General features: G+C 34.6%; 1 protein-coding gene across 1 annotated transcript in view; it reads left to right on the top strand.

Annotated features, from left to right (window-relative positions):
• The first annotated feature begins 12,230 nt into the window (after positions 1–12,230).
• Positions 12,231–26,388, top strand: part of LOC149769604 (uncharacterized) — a 41,726-nt gene continuing 27,568 nt past the window's right edge. Inside the window, exon 1 of the mRNA XM_089949818.1 lies at positions 12,231–12,404. The gene's annotated coding sequence lies outside the window, so the exon portion shown is untranslated. The remainder of the gene's footprint in view (positions 12,405–26,388) is intronic.

Below are 26,388 nucleotides of genomic sequence, written 5' to 3'. Positions count from 1 at the left end.
TAAGGAAAGATGTTTATGTTCCTGACGAATAATTTGATTTTTAGCAAATAAGGTTTGAACGTATATAGTATTATACATATATTCCATAATTCCCGAATTCTAGATATATATCTTAGATTTCGAAATCATCATTATTTTACCTGGGGAAAGGGGTACATTACTAACTTCTTAGTATTCTCCTACACAGGGTTTATACCTGTCGTAATAGGAAATCGAAATTTCGCTATTGTAGAGTTTCCTTATCCGACAATACTTCTCACTGCATTTAATGGTGTTCTTTATGATTCAGCATATTAGAGAGTATATCGTTTAATAAACATAATATTTAAAAATAAAACGAACTTAAAGGTGGCAATCATTTTCTGTTGCAGTGCTTTACAATACAATGTCAAAATCATAATTTTTAACACTGAATAAACTTAAAACACGACAACACAATTTAGAGTGATTTCAAAGTAATTGTTTCATTTGACCAAAAACGAGATATTTTAGCACTGTATCACAACTGATTGACATTGATGTAATGGCAAATTATAGATAAAGCATATAGACATAAGACAGAGATGGACATTAGGACGGACAGACAGGAAAAACTAATAATTAGGATCAAGCTAGGAATTTGCTTGTTTTGAAAATATTTTAAAATGATGTTGAGCACCTGTCGGTTGTGGCAAACGTATGAACCAGTCTGAGCATATTAAGAAATATTTAATTTTATTTTCCCTTGGGTCCATGACACCTCTCCTATCAAATTGTATCTGTAGCGAAGTTGTAGAGGTACAGACAGATTGGTATACTGAACAGGAAGAATATCGTAGTCGCAAAAAAACGCACACACACACACACACACACACACACACACACATATATATATATATATATATATATATATATATATATATATATATATATATATATATATATATATATATATATATATATATATATATATATATATATATATATGAGACAAACATCTAGGAAAACAAAACAAGAAAATGTCAGTCTGATTACCGAAACAGTCCCTATCGTTTCATAATTGTGGTTAGTACTTACAAAGTTACATTTAAACTTCACTTACTTATCTAGTTGCAACAATAGTTTATAAGTCTAATATTGGTTTCCGTCTAAATAAGACAATAATTGTTTTTTTTTATGATGACAGCAATTCTTCATATCACAGTCAATTTGCCGCAGCGAGGTGATTGCATATACATGACCAATTACCTTATTATTATAGCTATTAAATGTATGTATATGAGAACAGGCACATGACTAAGGTTTCTTACGTTGTCCACTGTGTTCGATAATGCTATGGACGATGCTATTAAATAACCAAATGATAGTTGTTCCGGGTCTAAATAGATATATAAAAACAAACTTCACTTATAAACGTTCTAAGTACATGATATGTACTTATAAAGCAAATGAAAGCTACAGAAATTGCGATTCTGTTGGAACTGTTGACGTGTCATGTTTTGGCTAGAATATGTGGGAAGAATCTTTGTCAATAAGGATATAACGTCTGGACCAAAATCATAGCCATTGTAATTAGCGTATCAGTTCAAAAACATTCAAAAAAAATATTTTGGTTTATCAACCTCAAGGAGGATTAGGGTTAAGCAGCGCATATCCGAGCTGAGGGTGCAATGGACAGTTTCGACAAGTTGGATAATGCATCAATCCGCTTAATATAAAAGTTCACATAAAATACAGCATGCAGCGAGGTCATAAAAGTCCGTATTTTGGATAACTATTTATGTCAAAATATAAATATATAATCTATTTGACTTAACAAGCTAATGGAGCTAACACAAAAATAAGTCCATGCACCCCAGTCCCTATGATTTAAACATGCAATTGTTCATAGTCAAATGTCATTTTGATGCACAATGATAAGCACATTGCATATGCAAAAAACATGTCCTTATGTGATAATTTTGAAACAAACAGATTTGGTACTAAACCGGCTGATACAATTGACAATAGTTGCCATCTAATATTTAAGATATTCTAAGTACTCTAAACCCACATGTTTGCTGCAATGGGATGGGTGGGTGCTAGATCTTCTTCCTAGGCGACTATTGCCGAAACACCGAATTCGCAGATATATCAATATATTTAATTATTATTCAATATCTGCTGAGAGGATATCTAAGCGCTAGCAAATATTCGAGAGACCTAAATAACTATTTCAATACTATGCATGCTTAAATTTGACGGGACCACAAAATAAATCACGAAATAGTAATCAAAATAGCGTAGCCTTTATATTGGCATTTAAAGGCAGGGTCTTTGGGATGCGCCTGGTTTTAGTAACTTCTGGGCCTTCTAGTATCTTGTTTGCACCTTAGGGTTCCTCTGAAGTTGTGTTGAATCCGCTGTAATTGATATGGACACACACATTAGCTTCTTCGTAGGAACTAAACGTGAACTTCTTAAAAATTGGTATCGTGCCTGTTCTTAAAGATACCAATTCGCAAGGATACTCCCAGCATATGTGCCTATTATATATTAAACAACTCTCTCTCTCTCTCTCTCTTTATATATATATATATATATATATATATATATATATATATATATATATATATATATATATATATATATATATATATATATATATATATATATATATATATATATATATATATATATATATATATATATATATATATATATATATATATATATATATATATATATATATGTATATATATATGTATATATATATATATATATATATATATATATATATATATATATATATGTATATATATATATATATATATATATATATATATATATATATATATATATATATATATATATAAATATATATATATATATATATATATATATATATATATATATATATATATATATATATATATATATATATATATATATATATTTATATAAGGATGCGTAAAGTATTTTTTTAAAGAAATAATCGAGATATCTAATTGTGATATTATTCTACTTGCTCAGTGGAGTGGGTGTAACGGTATATAAAACATTAAATCGATTTTTCATTTGAATACATCATGCTGATTTATTGAAGAAGCCCGAAGTATGTTATATGGCCTCTTGAAGACATAGCCAGAACATATTGATAAATTAATTAACTTAGGAATTATTTTGGAGCAGCAACAATATCAACTTGGCTAACACAATACAAGAACTGAAACGACATTGAATTATATTTTGCAAGAAAAAATGGTGCTAACGTTTAGTACAGATATTGAAACGGATGGATACTACAATAATGATCATGAGTATGACATTGATCGATCAATCGAATACAGTAGGATCAATGCATATCACCAATGATACATCGATTGGAGAGATGTTTTAATATTAATATAACGATGTAATACAAATTCTCCGACCGTGAAAAGTATTAGGAACATACATTCCTTGAGCAAGAAGAAAAATAGTTGGCTCTTTGTGATGAATTTACTAGAGATAATTTATCAAAAAAATAAATCCATAATTTATTTAAGTGTCAACCCTAGTTTGAAATTATTCGATACAAATATGTATATGGAAATTTAAGAGTTGGCATGCGATTACACACTGGAAAATTATCGATACCTACTGTTAATTATGCAAACTTGGCTTATATGGCCCACAGCGGAAGGTGCCTCTTTATTTAGCAGAACCTGATTTGAGATTAAAATTCTTCTTTTCAGGTAGCGAAAAGTGTCGTATATCTAATAGTCTATATAAATAATGACACTATTATTTGCATTTGGAACATTTACTTCTATACAACGATCTGTAAAGGCTATAATAAGAAAAAGGTGATGGATGAAATCAATTAAATACTAATATCTATATCTATATCTTCTTATATATATATATATATATATATATATATATATATATATATATATATATATATATATATATATATATATATATATATGGCACTGGAACGCTATAATTATAAAGGTGTGTGGCTTCGAAACTATAAAGTGTGTGGCTTACTGTAAATCTTAGCTTTGCCAACAATTATCATCTGTTAGTGATTATAATGATTACCCATTTGAGATCCTCTGTTTAGGAGCCAACATTTGCCAGTTGACCATACAATCTATTTTCGAGGAATCAGTGAAAAACCGCAGCGCACTGTTATATCAGAAACTAGTAGAAAAATCTATTAAAGGTCACAGCAGTTAAAAAAAACCCAGTACACTATATCATCAATGCGGACATTTTCAATACTTCAACGTTCAAGTGAACACCCAAATAAAAAAAATACCTACAAAACAAGTTGCTGGACAAGTTCTATGCGGATTTTTCTGCAATTTTGTCAGATGTGACTGGCAAACTAAACCATGGTTATTGTATCGTGGTTTGGAGTCGGCTGAGGGTTTTTTTATTTTAAAAAAATCGGTCGAGGTTACAGCGAAATGCATTCGACAACATCCATTCTCAACCACCGACATGATTATGACCGTATTGCTATTAATGAGTTTTAAATGGCGACTCACTGCTGGTTACGCGATGGCGATCTTAACCCCATCGATTTCAACGTTCATGATCATATTGCTGGCCCGTATAGAGGAGCTGCACACAACCAGTGTAATCTAAACTGCAAATTAAAACAAATTAAAGAAAACTTCAAAATTATTAATCCATATTATATCATTGACACTGACGTATTATCTAGAAAAGGGGTGAACTCACACGAATACATTAACGATCGGGACAGGTTTGATGTAAATCAATTACCACCTATGGGGGGGGGGGCATTTTATTTGTCCTTGTATTGCCACCAAAGACTATAAACATGCAAATAAAGTTTTGTTCTCATTAAAGGCAAAAACATTCGGTACTACGGTACTATCACGATACTTGTTTGAAACAAAATGTGTTATTTTTCGCGGATGTGATTGAGGCGTTGATATGCGAATGTACAAATACAGCCCTGCACATTAATGTGAATCATTGTGAATGGTTTGGGATGCACTTTTATTAAAAAGCAAAATCATGTTGCTAAGATTGATATGCATCTCTTTATTTAACTCTCACTCCCTGTAGGAATATTAATGGCAAGCCATCGATGCCCACGTGCAAACAACACAAACATAGACCGTACCTCCGTGCTGTCCCAAATAGTTAACACATGTATCTTTATGTAACATATTTTTATGGATGGGCACTGATGCATCCGTTGCTTGTCGGTTCATTTTAATGGATTGATCCCGCACACATTGATGTCTAAAAACACATACATGAAATGAAATATTTCTTTCAAGTTGATCTAGAACACTCTGAAGAATTTCACCCTACCCATAATGAGTACCGATAGCACCGGAACCTAGTCGATTCCCATCTAATGGTGGTCTCGTTTTCAATGTATAGATGCAGTTGAATTAGGATGCATATTTTATCTTGCATTTTCTTGAAATTGTTTCCATTTTGAAAGAAATGAGAAGAAACTTTATAGCCTACGATTTTTATGGGACAGACATTGTCAGACCTGTTTAATTTGCCATCCTCAGCAAAAGCCAACTGGGTAACTCATTAAACATTTTATTTTTGTTGTTCTTAAGGTTATGCTGTTGTACTTGATTGAATGCAATTAACATTAATCGCTGGTTATTAAAGTTACAAGAACTCTAATATTAATGATTTTGCTATGGACTACAATAGGATGCAATAGATGCTGAGTGTGTGCTGTCACACTATAACGATAAGAATCGCTGCCTTAAGTTTCCAGAAAAAAATAACGTGTCAAGTGTCAAGTCAAACTAAAGGAGCGCATTTACCGGCTTACGTGTATAATTCGTTGATAATGTTCCTATGTATCTCACTACGAGCGTCAAGCGTCCTGAATCCCTAAATATAGCACTGTAAATCTCAGAACATTGAATGGCAACCATATCTTCATTTTTTCTCCGGACTCAAACCTTGACTGCTTGATTCGAACAAAACCTTCCTAGATCACATATCTGTTGGCGACTATTCTCTATCGGCGTAAATTGGCATGAATGTAGAACACATGCAAGGACAAGTAAGCGTACTTGAGCATTTTCCTAGTGAGACACAAGTCGCATATAATCTATCTACTGATCGTCAATATTTTAATATACAAATAATCACGGGTTCCATTTTACTTTGCCGTGATATGGCGATATGCAATACACAATGTGGAGATTGTGCAATATTAGCGTAAATTTACTTACTAAGAGAAAGAGAGAAAGAGAGACAGAGTGAGTAATTTGGCTCAATTCAGATATACTGTTGTCATATACTGATGTGCTTTGACAACGTTTTTAAGGCACTAGAGCCAGTGTTCGTCCTTCCATTCGATTGCATTGGTCACGTCTGAGATCTTTGTACTCCAGAGGTCCCTTTTATCTTCTTGGTCCCTTTTTATCTTGCTTCAAAGAGTTGTCACAGCATTGTTCCTAATCCTCCTTTTGGCAAGCGTCCTAACAACATGGACAAAATTCCTCCGTGTTGTCCCAACATCTTCTTTTGACGAATTTGTATTTTCTTTTAAATCATTTGGCGAAGAAGGTGACGGTGTTTGGCTAACCATTTTTTCCAGTGTTTAGACAAAGGTATCGTGCATTTCAAGACGATCAAACAACATTCGCACACAGTATCGATAACATCTTTCGAGGCGGTTTGACTAAACGAGGAGGCAGTCCTTTCCTATTCTTTCCTTTGGATTTAGAAGAGGGATGGCTTCTGTGGGTGACATCGTTGTTTTTTCAGGAGCACAAAAACACTGATTCCTATTTTGTTCCTCAGGACATTTTTATACTAGAACGCGTCACCACTGGTTGTCTTTACGTCGTATCGACTTGATGACAGGCGCGGACTAAATCGGGACAGTTCGTGCTTGGACAAATCCAGTAAACTCTGTAACATTCCCGATCTCTCTTGGACGTTGATTCTGGGAGCAGATACTTTGTGAGTAGCTTCCACTGCAGCTAAAGAGGAGGTGGAGGCTATCACAGCTGGAGATGTTTTGGTGACGCTGGTTTCCATTGTTTCATCAAATGAGGAAGAAAAGGTGTAAAATTAGATTAGGCTAGCATCACCAGCAACGGAGAAGTGGACGAACATGAGGCTACTGGAGACACGGTCACTGTCGATGAAGGTCGTCGTTTGCGAATGTGAGGATGCGTCCTGGCTGACTTGTATCTCTTGCGGGTATAAGCTGTTTTATCGGAGCTTTTCTTTTCTGGGGACGTTTCCTTTTCTTTATCTGTGTGCTTTTCTTTTTCGAGGTGTGACCTGGTCTTAAAACCATTGCTCTTTTTCTTCTTTGGGGTTCGTTTGGCATTTTTGGAGCGACTTTGTTCTTGGGGAGAACTTTGTGGGCATTATGATCCCATTTTAAGAGGGAGCGAATGATGACACCTCCTTGAGAACCGCTCCATCCAGGGTTCAAAATGGTTTGGTTTTTTATTTGAGTGTCGATGCGGGGATCATCCAGTTGCATAAAGGCTACTCTATTTCCGTCAAAAAAGCGTTTGGTTTGATGAGGAATGTGAATGATACCTTACAGTAATTGACGTGGTGTCACCGTAAACCATCGAATGACTTTTTTGAAGCCGGCTTCTAAGACACTAGCACGTATATGTGGTTTCTTTTCGCGACTGATGCCGTACAAGGCACAAATCAATTTGACGGGAAGATGAGACTAAAGGTATGTCATGTTGACGCTTTATGAGAAAGACCCAAATTTTCCGAGTATTTGATAGATTTGTGTTTGTTAATTCGAAAACATGTACATGTCTTGGCATCAGTGGTGAAACTTATGGGTACGAAATCGCAAATAACCGGAGGTAGTGGGTTTTAAATCCACGAGTAAATAGGCGTGTGGGGTTTGCGTGGCATAGTCGTACGCATGAGTCAGCCAAGGCGTTCCTAACTCTTTGGTTAAGACTTGCCCTTGCGATTTACCTCTAGGGCTTTGAAAGAAGACCACGTAATGAGAACTGAGACTGATGGTGCAATGGACTTTACATTGTCAAACCAGCAGATATAGAGTGTTTCGTCCCTTCCAATATTCATTTCACTCTCAAATCGATAAGAACGATGGAAGAGACTACACAGATGGAACTTCTCATCAGAAGTTTGCGAGTCGTCATCAGAAAATTTTCGTCAGACAAGACGACGGACTACTCCCACTACTTTCGAGTTAAAAGTCAAGATACTTGCTATATATGTAAGAAGAAAAGAAATTGGTCTTCAGAGTGTCCAGACAGTCCAAAAAGTAGGACACGTACCAGAAGAGACAATTGAGAAGATAACTGCTATCATTATCAAGAGAAAGGACATTGGTCTTCAGAATACTCTAAGAAAAAACAGGAGCAAGAAGAAGAGAGGGGTTAACAATAGGAATAAGAAGAGGTGCCCACCCAAGGGAAAAGCCGAGACACGTGCAGAGAGAGACAAAAGAGAAGAATATAAGACGAGGAGAGAGTGAGGAAGAAGAAACTGTGAAAGTGAAGAAATTTAAAAAAAAAAAAAACAAAACAGCGAGAGTGAACACAGACACAGACGAAGTCTATGTACTTTTTAAAGTGTTGTGTTGTGTTGTGAACTGGATTGTTAAACGTGTACCAGAATAGACCAGGCAGAAAACGTAAGTGTCTCTTGGTTATGATTTTTCAGAATAAGGACCTACACTCGATCACTCACTCATTGCACACGTACATCATAAATAAAAAGTACTTTTGAGTTTTAATTGATTTTGACAATTGAAATACTATATCTTATCGAGAGATGTGGGTGACCCTGAAAATAACTATTGGGTATTTGTTTGTTTAAAAAATAAAACTCAGGAACGGGACGTGAACATCTTTAACCTTAATATTTTGCCACGGTCAAGGACTACTTCTGGACTGGCTCCTGTCGATGATGATTTGGTAGAAATCACTAGGGATGGCATCGCAGGCGTAGTAACAGGGCTGGGTTGTTTGGCTCGGGAATGTATTTTTCTCCTGGGTCGTAATAAGAAGTCTGATACATTTGTTTCAGACTTCTTAACCCTGCAAAAATGTCTAAACGTACCGTCACCATTTGGCTTTCACTAGTCGCCTTCTCTCCTATACCTTGATAGTTCTCTGCTGCTTCTTCCTGTATCTTCCTTCTTGCCTCATCTTCTTCTCGCTGTTGATGTTGAAGGAGAAAAGCTTGTTCTGCTTCTTTCTGTTGTTGTAAAATATTATCCAATTCTTCTTTCTGTCTCTGTTTAAAATCATCGACGTGCGGTAAAGAAGGAGAAGGAGGCGAAGGTACTGGTACCGGAGCAAGTTCGTGCGAGAAAAAAGAAAATCGACTAAATTCCAATTAAAATCGACATCCTCTGGAAGTAGGCCTGTGTTGACTTTGGTAGCCGCTACTATACCATCGCGTCTCGTCTCCACGGCTGGTGCTCCCCAATTCATTGTCTTCTTAGTTTCCGTCTTGATTTAAAACTGTGTCGCATGGATTGACTGCACACAGACGCTACCATATATATATATATATATATATATATATATATATATATATATATATATATATATATATATATATATATATATATATATATATATATATATATATATATATATAGGGACTGTGAAGTCATAGTCCGCTCTCTTCGGATTGGAATTTCGTAACGCGTGTTTGGATTGGTGAATAAACGCAATAGACGCATATGTATTTGCCTAATTTATTTGGTCTAATACATTGATTCAAATTTGGTACAACCCTCAAAATATTTTTGTTACCTGCATTGAAGGTAATAATCCGCTATATCACCAGTAAAATATAACGGAACAAAACAAAGCATTACAATCTGTCAGCATAACCAGGAATATTTTATCTACAGTTGTCTTCAATGCGACAAGTCATTTCATAAGTTTTTATTCATCCTAACCTTGCCTTTAATCAATTTACTAAAACTCTTTTTGAAACAAAGTCGGGAAGTTAATTTGTCTTTTTGCATTTCCTTAATATTCATGAAATCTGGACATTTATGTCGTTCATTTAAGAGCATGATTAAAAATGTGACATATGGTTTCAAAACTATGACGATTTTTAAGGATCAGCTGTAGTGGATAGTAAACATAGATTGAGGTAGGGCAATGGGTCCGTCAGAATTAAACGAAACACTTAAAAAAATAGACAAGTTAAAAGGATATAACTTCCCAAACGGCATCGAATTATGCATTTAAGGTTACATAGCTATATAGTACAACAAGTTGGAGTAAACGTACAGACGGAAAGAAGATTTGACAGAAAAGGTAATTAGCATTTCAACTTCTCAACACAGGCCTTAATGAAAGATGATTCCACATCATTTAAAGTTTAATGGGTACAGGGAAGATGATTACAGATATAATGCCAGATGAAACAAAATAATCAAAGAAATGTGTCTAAAACAATAAAATAATGTTATACCAACAGTTTTCCTTCATTCATAGTGTGAAGTTTTGACATTTTTAAATATAAATCGTAAATTCCACCCATAAGTCAATATTTAGTTCTTTCTTTCCGTGATTAGCAAAAATGGTAAAGGGTAGTGTTAGTACACTGGTTATACAAAAAATACAAACTGGAATCATTTCTTAAGATACTTTCCTTGTATATTTCCCCCATTGTATTATGAAATCCAATGTATTAGTTGGAAGTTACTTATGTTAGGCTCTAAATTAGTCACATTATTAGAAAAGAAACTGAACTTAGTGTATCCATCATTTTCTGGAAATTATTTCCACTTCAATGAAACGAGAAGAGACGTTAGAACCAACGAATTTTCTGTGACAGGCCTAGTCAGACCTGTTTACTTTGTCATCCTAAGCAAAAACCAACTGGCTAAATTGAATATACATTTATTTTTTGTTTAGGCTTTGTTGATGTACTCCATTTTTACAAGTAACATGCATCACTGGTTATCAAAGCCACAAGAACTGTAATATGAATACTTTTGATAGGGTCTTAAATAGGATGCCATTAATGCTCAGTGTGTGCAGTCGCACTATGACGGTAACAACCACTGCCTTAATTTTCCAGAAAAAATAAAGTATGTAGTGTCAAGTCAATCTAGAGGAGCACATTGACCGGCTTACGTACATATAATGCTACTATATATCTCAGTAAGAGCGTCGAGCGTCCTGAATCCTTAAAGATATCACTGTAAACACCACAGCATGGAATGGGTACAATATCTTCATTTTTGTCTGGTTCAAATCTTGACTGTTTAATTCAAGCACATGCTTCCTAGATCACACAGATGTTGGCTACTTTTCTCTACGGTATGATATTCAATATCGCTAACGTGGTTGCTTGTCAGCACAGAGCGTGCACAGGTTATATTCGTTCATCATGGCTGCAATTCAGTTTCTTTGACATCTCAGTTTTTAAATATTTTGTAACGATTGTATCATTCTCTGTAATCTGTAATACTTAAAGAATTATATTCAAAAGTTCGCTACTTATATTGTTTCTACGTACACGCACACAATAAGCAAACAGTAACACGGCAAGTAGGAACAGAGATTCAAACCTAGACTGTCATTTTCAAATACAAATAGTCTAGACCACACTAAATCGGCGTGGCCTAGTAGTTAGAGCGTCCGCCTCGGATGCAGGAGGTCGTGGGTTCGATCCCCGGCCGAGTCATACCAAAGACTTACAACAACGGTACTAACAGCTGCCTCGCTTGGCGCTCAGCATTAAGTGGTTAGTGTTAGGACTGGTCGGCCCGGTGTCAGGATAATGTGACTGGGTGGGACATCATGCTACATGTCTGAGGCATGATGCCCCAGTGCTAGACATCACTATAAACTGCCACATTGCAGACATCGTAGCGATATGACTGAAAAATTGTTAAAGCTACGTTAAAAATCAAAATCACACATCACACATCACACTAAATCGGCATTGATCTCTTTATTACAGTGGTTTAAACTGATAATGTGGCCGCAGATGATTCATAGAGAATATACGGTTTATACTCTTTTTTTAAAAATGAAAATAGTCCTTATGTTGCTGACTAGACTGTTAAAACAATATGTGAGAGAAGATTCTTAGTGACGTTTTCATAAATAAAAATATTTTATCGATCCTTAACGACTGTTGTCATGTAACAATGTACCGGTGTAAATTGGCATGTATTCGAAACACAAGTACGGACAAGAAAGGGTACTTGCGTGTTTTCCTGGTGAGATTAAAGTCGCATATAATCTATCGACTGATTGTCTGTATACGTGTCATGAGATTGCGAAAACGACGATTAGCACATTCTTGAAATCAGTATGCAATTATTGATAATCTTTCAGGAAAGAATTTACTGGATGACAGGAATGTAAATGTCTATCAAAGGGATTGGAGTTGAATCATATATTATCCCTAGTTTGTGGAGGAAGATCGATTCATTTTAGGTAAGTTTAACCAGTTATGATGTAATTTCTTTTCCTTGGTTCGTTAGATTATATTTCATATATAAGAATATTCGGATGGAATATTTATCACAGAACTGGCTCTTCATGCATGTTTACAAACGGAATGGCAATTGAAGTCTGAAGCTCCAAAAATGTTTCAAAATCGCCATTGGCCTCAGTAATATTATGGAAAGATTTAATATAGTTATATGTCATGAAGGGGAAATTGACATCGAGGCTGTAAAAATAATTTTAAAAATGACATAGTTAATACCATTAGAATAGTAATTTTGTATAGGTGTTTTTCTTTGGATCTATATTTTTTATTTACATTGTTAAAAAAAATATTTTATTTTGTGTTATCCTTTTGATACAAATGAGATTATAGGTGAAAGGGAAATAGCAATGTTTTATTATAATTCAAGGAATAGAGTATGACTTCTTACATATATAGCTAGAAATAATATCAAGGGATAAGTGAAGTCTAATGCTGAGACAGCATCTGCTAACCAGCAAGCCGTGTGACTGACCTGCACACACTCATCTACTGACCAAGAAATACGCCTACTAAAAAACAAAAAGTCTCTCAGTCTTTACACATATCAGCCCATATAGGGTCGCAAAGTTCACTGACATACCCACTATTCAGCTTTAATGATGCTTATGATCGATAATGATGATGATAAATTTCCAACCCAAAACAATCATTTAGATCAGAGAGAGAGAGAGAGAGAGAGAGAGAGAGAGAGAGAATGTAGTCATCATATAGTGACAGACTTCCAACACAGAACAATGAATTATTATATTCTAGATTTGTTCTCCGTTAAATTCATTTTGTCAGAATCGTTTAGTATTCTATGATACTTAACACCTTGATATTGACACACTTACACGACACGTTTGAATAAAAATAGTATAGTGTATTAGAAGCTACCTTATAAACAAACAATGCACACAGCTATTTTATATATTTGAAAGTAGAGATGATAAAGTGAACAATGTGATCGAGTTACTGAGTCACACATGAAACATTCAAAGAAGCAAAAACATGAACGTGATATTCGCAATGTCTACAAAAAAGTGAGATACGCAGTATTGAAAATACCATTCTGATTATTGAAACAGCCATTTAGGAGAATGTTCGTAACTTTTCGTTCATGGAATGGTTCAGACTATGACCAGTGTTCTCTTGGGTATATTAAATGTCATCGAAAATGATACTGAGGGCAACTGTGTGTGTTAACTTTGTTGATACAATGTTTCAGATTTAGGCTAACGATAGATGATACAGGTCATAACACAGCTATGGGAGCATGTAAATGACCAGGCATACATTGTAAGGTAATAAGAATAACAAAAAGTATATTTACATTTTTGCATCTTGAATTGCCTCAAAATGTACTTTCTTAGTTTTGCAAATCCGTATTACGTGCCCTATGTCATTGGTTATAAAGCTTGATTACACATTTCGAAATTGTACTGTTATTTCGACTACATTCCAAGTAAAATAACATCCTCCTTACTGCACTAAAAATGAAATGAACATTATATTCCATAGCGTCTTTTTGATCATTATAATTGAAAAAGTTTATATTTCGCCCACATTTTGATCACAAACATTCCATAACAGAACAGAAAAGCACATGTAGATGAGTCAAGACTCCTCCCTCGCTGTTCAAGTCAGATGTACTTCATGTGGCATTAACACATAAATCCAGCCCATAATCAAAAAATTTATTAGAATCGACACATATACCATATTCATTCATTCCAGACTAAATGGAGAAGTTGATGCAATGCGCATTCATTCACAATGCAGCTCTAAATTTCAATTTTAAATAGTCCAAAACGATAGTTTCTTTTGTAAGACGTGTCGAGCACGCGAGTATGTTCAAATTTCGATGGGCGGAATTATGTTCGCATTAATATGGTTGTGTATCAGCGAATCTGCGGTTGTGTATTTCTTTTGGAATACAGCATAAATTCAATTACTTTGTTCCCTGTAGTTTATATATATATATATAGATAATTAGGCTTTAAGTAGAATAAAAAAATTGAGTATATAATAAAATGGTTACTGCATTTGTATGGGAAAATATGAGCTCATTTTGTCAGATAGATACTGCACTCTACAAGATCGTGCAGTATCCATCCGACAAAACTGTTTTATATTTTCCCATACAAATGCAGCAACCAATAAAGGTTGAACAGTAACGTTCGTTTTGGTGCAGCTTATATAAGGACATTACATACGTATGTACGGAGAGACGGACTGCACCACAATTTCCCATACTTTTCTAAATGTATGGGGATATAAATAAAAGTCCGTTCCTGCTTCATCTGGAGCGCAATACACAAGCGATACTATCTTAATTGTTTATCTAACGATGTTTAATTAGGAGAATCGATGACATTGACAACAACGACAATGAACTTCAATATGATCATGACGATGATGACCATTACAATTATGACAAGGACAACAATAATAACGATTAAGATCCGGACAACAATAATAACGATTAAGATCCTATCTTTTGTGTGTGTAAGTGTGCGTGTGTCTGTTTGTGTCTCTTTGTATGTGATTTGCATTTTGGACGTAGCTTTAACAAGTATTCAGTCATATCACTACTATGTCTACCGTGTGACAATTTATAGTGATGTTTAACACTGTGGCACCATGCCGCTAACATGTAGCATGATGTAACACCCAGTCATATTATCCTGACACCAGGCCGACCAGTCCTAATATGAACCTCTTAATGCTTCCAATATTGTAACCCTAGGAATGTTTAAATGACAGTAATGATAAAGATGAAATACAAGAATGATTTTCTATTGTGGATACCACATTATACCACAATGCATGTTAAAAGAGGATCAGTCTAACATCATAGCTTATAGACACTGGACTTTATATCTGTCAATATTTTTATATACAGATAATGAAGAGTTCCTTTCTAATTTGCCGTGATTTTGGCTATAATTGAGAGAAAGAGAGAGAGAGAAAGAAATAGTGAGTAAGGTGTCATTTATATATATATATATATATATATATATATATATATATATATATATATATATATATATATATATATATATATATATATATATATATATATATATAAATGATATATCATAAAAGGCAGATCTAGGTCTTGTAGCCGATGGACACACTAAATTCTTTTAGGATATGTTGAATGGTTTCTTAGTTATGCTAGTTTCAATGGTTAACTGCTATGGATATTAAACATTGATAGAGAAGGGTTATGTCTCTGTCAAAATACGAAATAAGGAATCAACACATTAAAAAGTACATGTTCATGAAATAGGAAATACACCAAATGTCGTTCAATTATGTGTTATGGTTGCATAGAAATGTACTACCGTTCCAACTTGCTTGACGGACATACGGATCGACGGAGAAGGTAATTCATATCGTGCATCCACCTACCAATGGAGGGCCCGAGTACATGATTACACATCATATAAACTTTAATTTGCACTGTCGTTGATAATTCCAGAAACGGTGTCTGATAAAAATATAATCAGGAAAGTATATAATTGAAAAAAGAGAATGTTAAAATAACATATGGAACGTGAATATTAAACGATTCTTAGGGTCAAGTTTTGCCCATTTTCAAATTTCAACTATCTTTATACGTTTGGCTTCAGTCTAAGTTCAGACAACCCGTCCATTAATCTATATTTCCTAAACTTGGGAATTAATAACAACATGGTACAGATGTTTGTTAGTGATATAGCTTAAAATAAAAAAGAGCCTGAACTTATTTCAGGAATCATTGTAGAACTTATTGTCGGTGCATAATTCCATCATTTTCCTATATTTTTTATTTATATTTATATTTTGACGTTCTGATGCAATATCGTACTTTTGCCATGCACGAACGTGGACACAAAATATATTTGAAGAAATTAAGTTATCTTAGCTTGCATGTTCTGGATATAATTCCATCTGAATGCCTAGAGATTAGAGAAAACATCCTTTCTGGAAGAGGCCACATGACACACGTTTACGTTGTCACCCTAAGCAAAAAGTAGGCTGAACTTAATAAGTGCCAATTTCAGACCCAAATACTCTATATCACAATCGGGATTGATCTCTTTAGGAAAGCAATTTATACCGTTAATTTGGACGCATGTGATTCATAGTATATGTATAGTTTATATGTTTTCCTTATGGACTAGTCATGATGTTGCTGCCGAGAACGTGCCATCTTCCGTTCATATAGTTTCATTCAGGAAAGAATGTACGAGAAAAAGTTTTCACTCTGACAGATTTATTTCATTTTTTCTCAAAACTAAAATAGTCATTAAAATATGGGACACGAATAATTACTCGACGAATTACCGTATGAGATATAAGTCCTATATAATATATGCATTGGTCGACCGCATACCATCATAATTAAACAAATGATAAACGCATGCGTGAGGTCAATATATAAATACTGATACCCTTTCAGGAAAACATTTACTGAATATTTTTGTGTAAAGTATACATTGGAATGAAAGCAATAGTAACTGATATATATCCTAACCCTGTTTTGTGAAATGAGATCTATTCTTTTCAGGAAAGTATAATCTTACATGATGTCATTTAATTTCAACTGTGCTATACTTATTTTACCATGTATAACACACAAGTTCCCACTCAGATTACATCTATTAACAAGCGCATCTTTCATCAAAATGAAGCTGATAGATACCGACCTTCCATCAAAACGATATCCTGTTCCATCGTTGTCAATCCGGCAATCGGAACTAGCATGCAATAGAGTTATCCCCTGGGCTACGGGAAGACCCTAAATCCACAGTCTGGAAAAAGTCCCACAAAATACCCACAAATATTAGAAAAGCGTGGCACTATGGCTAGAAAATATACCACTATGGTGGCAACGAGGATAAGCATGATATAAATCAAATTTTCCATCCGGGGAGACGTTGGAACACTTTATTATGTCACATTAGACATGGATTAGTCAAATAACTTTATCATTTGACCCTGGTCTGTATATCTGACAATATCCATATACTCTGGTAATCACGAACTCTTGCTTTCATTAACGTGATATGCAATGCGCGAGGTTCATATCGTGTACCACTGAAGTGAAGTTTCTTAACGAGAGTACTATAACGTAACAAAGAAAAACAACAACATTGCTTTCGTTATGCTATAGTATCTCATATAAAACGGAACACAACTTCGTTCTTTGAGGAGTTTATGACATCCATTATTTCTGCAGATTTAATAATATAGCTATAGTCGAACTAACATATTCTATGTCTTGCGAAAATAAGTTACGACTTTCAATAAAGGACAAAAACATTAAATATTACTTTCCTTTTCACATGGCGATATAACTTGATTGTTTGTTAGTCTCTCAAAAGTCCAGCAGTATATAATATTGTTGATAAATTATATGGATATTTTTTATATTATGCCTATTGTTAAAACCAGTGCTTAACTGTTAACGTTAATGTATTTAGGAGTCATATTTGTACAGAAAAATAGTCCATATTGCTCTAATACCAAGAAAATATTGACTGTCACATGTACATACCGAATCGTATAGGTTACTTATCTGAAGTGTTATCATGCACATCTACCTGAACGTACATGTACATATATTTACCTTCTATACTTGACCTTCAGGGTAAAATGTAGGGACTACCTTAATGACATGTTTATACCTGTATGAAAGGTAAGTATACTTTCTATCACCAGTAAATTATCAAGGAACAAAGCGAATATAAATGAGCATATCAAATGTATTTACTCTACATTTGTGTTCTATACAATTCGCTTTTTCAGAACCTCATCGTTTGATAATTGTGTTTACTTTGCTAGAAGTCTATCTGAAACAAGATCGGAAAGTAATATTTTTTTTCCATCTCCACTTGCCTTTATATCTGTGAAATTTGGACATCTATATTATCATGAATTAATCTCATTGGTAATAATCATGCGCCCCGTATGTATATGAAAGGTATATATTTGCATCTCGTGTTTTTCTCTCAAATTTTGTGATTTGGATTTTTAAAGTAGCTTATGAACTTTCAGAGTCACACATGAAACATTCAAAGAAGCAAACAAATGAACGTGATATTCGCAATATCCACAAAAATTGTGATACGCAGTATTGAAAATACCATTCTGATTATTGAAACAGTTATTTAGGAGAATGTTCGTAACTTTTCGTTCATGGAATGGTTCAGACTATGACCAGTGCTCTCTTGGGTATATCAAATGTCATCGAAAATGATACTGAGGGCAACTGTGTGTGTTAACTTTGTTGATACAATGTTTCGGATTTAGGCTAACGATAGATGATACAGGTCATAACACAGCTATGGGAGCATGTAAATGACCAGGCATATATTGTAAGGTGATAAAAATAACACAAGGTATATTTACATTTTTGCATCTTGAATTACCTCAAAATGTACTTTCTTAGTTTTGCAAATCCGTATTACGTGCGCTATGTCATTGGTTATAAAGCTTGATTACACATTTCGAAATTGTACTGTCATTTCGACTACATTCCAAGTAAAATAATATACTTCTTACTGCACTCAAAATGAAATGAAGATTATATTCCATAGCGTATTTTTGATCATTATAATTGAAAAAGTTTATATTTCGCCCACATTTTGATCACAAACATTCCATAACATAACAGAAAAACACATGTAGATGAGTCAAGACTCCTCTCCTGCTGCTCAAATCAGATGTACTTCATGTGGCATTAACACATAAATCCAGCCCATAATCAAAAAATTTATTAGAATCGACACATATACCATATTCATTCATTCCAGACTAAATGGAGAAGTTGATGCAATGTGCATTCATTCACAATACAGCTCTAAATTTCAATTTTAAATAGTCCAAAACGATAGTTTCTTTTGTAAGACGTGTCCAGCGCGCGACTATGTTCAAATTTCGATGGGCGGAATTATGTTCGCATTAATATGGTTGTGTATCAGCGAATTTGCGGTTGTGTATTTCTTTTGGAATACAGCATAAATTCAGTTAAGTTGTTCCCTGTAGTTTATATATAAGTAGAATAAAAAAATGAGTATATAATAAAATGGTTACTGCATTTGTATGGGAAAATATGAGCTCATTTTGTCGGATAGATACTGCACTCTACAAGATCGTGCAGTATCCATCCGACAAAATGAGCTCATATTTTCCCATACAAATGAAGCAAACAATAAAGGTTGAACATTAACGTTCGTTTTGATGCAGCTTATGTAAGGACATTACATACGTATGTACGGAGAGACGGAATGCGCCACAATTTCCCATACTTTTCAAAATGTATGGGGATATAAATAAAAGTTAGTTCCTGCTTCGTCTGGAGCGTAATACACAAGCGATACTATCTAAATTGTTTATCTAACGATGTCTAATTAGAAGAATCGATGATATTGACAACAACGACAATGAACTTCAATATGATTATGGCGATGATGACCATTAAGATAATAAAGATTAAGATCCTATCTTTTGTGTGTGTGAGTGTGCGTGTGTCTGTTTGTGTCTCTTTGTATGTGATTTGGACTTTGGACGTAGCTTTAGACAGTATTCAGTCATATCACTACGATGTCTGGCTTATGGAAGTTTATAGTGATGTTTCGCACTGGGGCATCATGCCACAGATATGTAGCACGATGTCCCACCCAGTCACATTATCCTGACACCAGGCAGACCAGTCCTAAAACTAACCTCTTAATGCTTCCAGTTTTGTAACACTAGCAATGTTTAAATGACAGTAATGATAAAGATGAAATATAAGAATGATTTTCCATTGTGGATACCACATTATACCACACTGCATGTTAAAAGAGGATCAGTCTAACATCATACATTTTAGACACTGGACTTTCTAACTCTCAATATTTCTATATATAGATAATCAAGAGATCCTTTCTAACTTTGCCGTGATTTGGCAATATAAGAGAGAGAGGGAGAGAGAGAGGCAAATAAATAGTGAGTAATTTGTCACTTAGATGTATATCCCGTAAAAGGCAGATCTAGGTCTTGTAGCCGATGGACACACTACATTCTTTTAGGATATGTTGAGTGGTTTCTTAGTTATCCTGATTTCAACGGTTGACTGCTATCGATATTAAACATTGTTAGAGAAGGGTTACATCTCTGTCAAAATTCAACATAAAAAATCAACACATTAAAATGTACATGTTCATGAAATAGGAAATACCCCAACCAAATATCATTCAATTATGTGCTAGTCTTTCAAAGAAATGTACTACCGTTCCAACTTGCTGGAGCGGAAGGACAGACGGATCGATTGAAAAGGTAATTAATATCGTGCATCCACCTAACAATGGTAGACCCGAGTAAAAGATCACATATTATATAAAATTTAATTTGCACTGTGGTTGATAATTCCAGAAATAGTTTTAGATAAAAATATAGTCAGAGGAAAGTATATAAGTGAGAAAAAAATAGAATGTTAAAATAACATATAGAACGTTAAGTATTATAGGATTCTTAGGTTCAAGTTTTGTCCATTTTCAAATTTCGACTATCTTTATACGTTTGGCGTCAGTCTAGGTTCAAACAACCCGTCCATTAATCTATATTTCCTAATTTTGGGAATTGATAACAACATGGTACAGATGTATGTTAGTGATATGGCTTAAAATAAAAAAGAGCCTGAACTTGCTTCAGGGATCATTGTACAACTTAGTGTCCGTGGATAATTCCATTTCTTATATTTCTTATATATATTTATATTTTGACGTTCTGATGCAATATCGTACTTTTGCCATGCACGAACGTGGATACAAAATATATTTGAAGAAACTAAGTTATATTAGCTTGCATTTTCTGGGTATAATTCCAAATGAATGCCTAGAGAGTTTACAGAAAACATCCGTTCTGGAAGAGGTCACATGACACACGTTTACTTTGTCACACTAAGCAAAAAGTATGCTGAACTTAATAAGTGCTAATTTCAGACCCAAATACTCTATATCACAATCAGGACTGATCTCTTTAGGGAAGTAATTTATACCGTTAATTTGGACGGACGTGATTCATAGTTTATGTATAGTTTATATTTTTTCCTTATGGACTAGTTATGATGTTGCTGCCGAGAACGTGCAATATTCCGTTTATATAGTTTCATTCAGGAAAGAGTGTACGAGAAAATGTTTTGACTTTGACAGATTTATTTTATTTTTTCCTAACTAAAATAGTCATTAAAATATGGGATACGAATAATTACTCGACGATTTACCGTATGATATATAATTCATATATAATATATGCACTGGTCGACCACATAACATCATTTTTAAACACAAGATGATAAACGTATGCGTGAGGTCAATCTATAAATACTGACGCTCTTTCATGAAAACATTTACTGAATATTTTTGTATAAAGTATACATTGGAATGAAAGCAATAGTAACTGATATTATCCTAACCCTGTTTTGCGAAATGAGATCTATTCTTTTCAGACAAGTATAATCTTACATGATGTCATTTAATTTCAACTGTGCTATACTTATTTTACCATGTGTAACACACAGGTTCCCACTCAGAATACATCGATTGACAAGCGCATCTTTCATCTTTATATGAAGCTGATAGATACTGACCCTCCATCAAAACGATTTCCTGTTCACTCGTTGTCAATCCGGCAATCGGAGCTAGCATTATCCCCTGGGCTACGGGAAGTACCTAAATCCACAGTCTGAAAAAGTCCCTCAAAATACCCACAAATATTAGCAAAGCGTGGCACTATGGCGATAAAATATACCATTATGGTGGCAACGAGGATAATGATCATATAAATCAAATTGTCCATCCGGGGAGACGTTGGAACACTTTATTATATCACATTATATGTTAGACATGGATTAGTCAAATAGCTTTATTATTTGACCCTGATCTGTATATCTGACAATATCCATATACTTTGGTAATCACGAACTCCTGCTTTCATTAACGTGATATGCAATGCGCGAGGTTCATATCGTGTACCACTGAAGTGAAGTTTCTTAACGAGAGTACTTTAACGTAACAAAGAAAAACAACAACATTGCTTTCGTTATGTTGTAGTATCTCATATAAAACAGAACACAACTTCGTTCTTTGAGGAGTATATGACATCCATCATTTATGCAGACTTAATAGTATAGCTATAGTCGAACTAACATAGTCTATGTCTACCGAAAACAAGTTACGACTTTCAATAAAGGACACAAAACATTAAATATTACTTTACTTTTCACATGGTGATATAACTTGATTGTTTGTTAGTCTCTCAAAAGTCCAGCAGTATATAATATTGTTGATAAATTGTATGGATATTTTTTATACTATGCCTATTGTTAAAACCAGTGCTTAACTGTTAACGTTAATGTATTTAGGAGTCATATTTGTACAGAAAAATAGTCCCTGTTGCTCTAATACCAAGAAAATATTGACTGTTGCAGGTGCATACAAAATCGTAAAGGTTACTTATCTGAAGTGTTATCATACACCTCTACCTGAACGTACATGTACATATATTTATCTTCTATACTTGACCTTCAGGGTAAAATGTAGGGACTACCTTAATAACATGTTTATACCTGTATGAAAGGTAAGTATTATTTATATCACCAGTACATTATCAGGGAACAAAGCGAATATAAATGAGCATATCAAATGTATTTACTCTACATTTGTGTTCTATACAACTCGCTATTTCAGAAACTCATCGGTTGATAATTGTGTTTACTTTGCTAGAAGTCTATCTGGAACAAGATCGGAAAGTAATGGTTTTTTTCCATCTCCACTTGCCTTCATATCTGTGAAATTTGGACATCTATATTATTATGAATTAATCACATTGCTAATAATCATGCGCCCCGTAAGTATATGAAAGGTCTATATATTTACATCTCGTGTTTTTCTCTTAAATTGTGTGTGTGAGTGTGATTTGGATTTTTAAATTAGCTTATAAACGTTCAGACACATCGCTACGATGTCTGCAGTGTGGTAGTTTATAGTGATGTCTAGCATTGGAGCATAATGTCGCAGACATGCAGCATGATGTCCTATCCAGTTACATTATCCTGACACGAGGCCAACCAGTCCTAACACTAACCTCTTAATGCTGTGCGCCTAGTTAATACCATTTTTATAAGTCTTTGGTATGACTCGACCTGAGTTCTAACCCGTGATCTCCCGCATCTGAGGCAGACGTTCTAACCACTAGGCCACCGGAGCGGTCGAGTTGAGGGGAAATAATAGAAGTGAACAGTGTAGTCGAAATTTGAGAGATAGATAGAGAGAGAGAGAGAGAGAGAGAGAGAGAGAGAGAGAGAGAGAGAGAGAGAGAGAGAGAAGACGACCCTTGATTTATGAATTTAAATCACATAACCAAATGATATTTAGAAACATTTTGAAATATAAACGAATTAGAGCCAAGGTAAAGAAATGTAAATATCTCCTGGTCCTATGTAATGCATTTAGAAGTGAAGTATATTGATAGCCAATAATACATGAATAACAACTTGTTCACATACATACACACAGACACAGACACACGCACTCACACACAAATATATATATATATATATATATATATATATATATATATATATATATATATATATATATATATATATATATAAATATATATATATATATATATATATATATATATATATATATATATATATATATATATATATATATATATATATATATATATATATATATATATATATATATATATATATATATATATATATATATATATATATAATTATGCACTGGAGGAAGGTGTATTAGGAATTAAAATATATGCTAATAAGAATTCAATTTTAGTATATGCCGATTAAGGGATTTTAAAAACAATATATGAAAACAGTTCTGTTAGACGCCAATTTATTGTATACGGCTTCGCTGTATGATGTAGTTGGTTGCCCTCGACTCCTTCGCTTGATACTCATATGATACAAGCTGCTGCTGGATAAAACATCACTATATTCGGTTTCTCTTGTAATCATTGATCCGTGTTCAGACTATACTAAAGACGTGGTGCAAAATCAGAAGTTTTACTCTTTTCTTAGCATATTTTGACTTATCTCCACTCAGTGACAAAACAATTAGGACAGGAAAGAAAGAAGGACTATACAGAAAAAAGAAAAGAAGAAACAAAGAAAGAAGACTTGTACAGTTAACTTAAAAAGACCTGAAGTCATGGAAACTACATCGGCATAAACTTAAAAGTGTAGAGTTCTCCTGCAATTCTCGATGTGGCCCCTTCTTACCATACCTTCGCAGCAGCAGAGTATCTGGGGTTCTCGCTTCTTGATTTATGAAGTAAAATGTTTATAATTCTCCGGTCTCCATGTTGATTGCTATCACTGGTCTTCTGGGTATTCTGGAGCCTCTGGATGACAAGTGTTTCATATTGTCTCGGATAGTAACCGCTGTGAGGTTATCTATGTTATTATCAGTCCTGTTTCGGTTGACAGCTTGACAACTAGTCCGGAAGGTATCATGCCATAATTACACTCTTATACAATGCTTGAAACGGGTAACGTTTTCCTGAATCCATATGGACCTGACACAGTTACGATATGATAACCGTTTTGTGTAGTTCCAAACTTCGGATGGCTCTTTGTCCAGAAGTGTCTTACTCCTCCGATGCCTTATCATAATATACTATATCTCTCTAACTGACCGATGCAGACTAAGACAGCTCAAACAGTTCAATGTATTCCACACGATTGTTCCAGCTCAGTGGTAGTATTGCAATCATCCAGAAATCGATTCTGTTTGATCTGATTATGACTTCAGAACCAGACCAGTCTATGTTTGCCGAAGCACTCCCCGTGCTGAACTACTCTCCTGGAAATCTTTTCAGTCACACTTCACACATTTTAATCTTATAATAGCTTTTACCGGCGGGAAACGTGAAGATGGTGTAGTTGGTGCATGCAGCAGTAGAAGGGATGATTCCCGTGGCCATTTTAAACGATTGAGATAAAATATAGTTGATTGTCAAGACTTTGTCGGTCGTTGAGGTCACACATTCGATTCCGGTTACTGACATGATCTTTAGAGAGTTCCTGTATTCGGTAGTAAGTTCCTTAGTCAGTAACAAGCTTCTGTTTTTGATCTTCCACTTAGGACATAATGCCTCCACTCGAATGCAACGATGCTGTCTCGTGAGTATATCCTGGACCTTTTATGGATATAATGCTGTTTATGCTAGACGAAAGAAGGTTTAATTCTGAGATCACTATTCCCAAATCATAATAGGCAACGGTGATCCATAGGAGGATCCGTTCTCAGCAAAAGGGCTTAGCAAGGCTTCCATTCCAAGTAAGAACGTACACGCTGACGGTCTTCTTGACTCAGGATATCATTCGCATCATGACCGAATCAAATGACATGGACTCTTGCAGTAAAACAGGGTGATATAGAACGTCTGTACGTGAAATCTTTGTCGACTGCATTATTATTTTGACGAGTTATATACCACCTACAGACGACCGGAGGAAGATGCTCAGAGGGAATCTACACTCACCCAGGGCGATCAGGACAAGGAGGAGGAAATAGTTCTATCACTGTCTAGCGATCCCCAGAGTTATAAATCTGTCCTCATAAGCTCACGGATGACAACCGGAAGATGGATGAAACTTTTGTGAAGGATACTGTCCAACCCATATTCCTTGGAGAGCACGGCATCGCCGAACGATATTCTGTCAGTGATGATTCTATCATCCACCCAAGTCACTGCTATCATCCGATCGAGAAGAAATATTGTCGCGGAGGTTGTCGCGGATATTGGATTTACCATTTCAGCCACATAAGCATCCCTGAAATCTGCGGCAACTCTAAGGACAACACCAGGACCACGTCCCAGCTGAGTCCTTCAGGATCGAGTCCACCGGGACCTGGACAAATCCCATAACCT

This window comes from Sinohyriopsis cumingii, unplaced genomic scaffold (assembly GCF_028554795.1).
Source record: "Sinohyriopsis cumingii isolate HCF-2022 unplaced genomic scaffold, ASM2855479v2 utg003552l, whole genome shotgun sequence".
In the NCBI taxonomy this organism is placed as follows: domain Eukaryota; kingdom Metazoa; phylum Mollusca; class Bivalvia; order Unionida; family Unionidae; genus Sinohyriopsis; species Sinohyriopsis cumingii.
The sequence above is the reverse complement of the archived record's forward strand: the minus strand, read 5'-3'. Positions and strand labels throughout refer to the sequence as shown.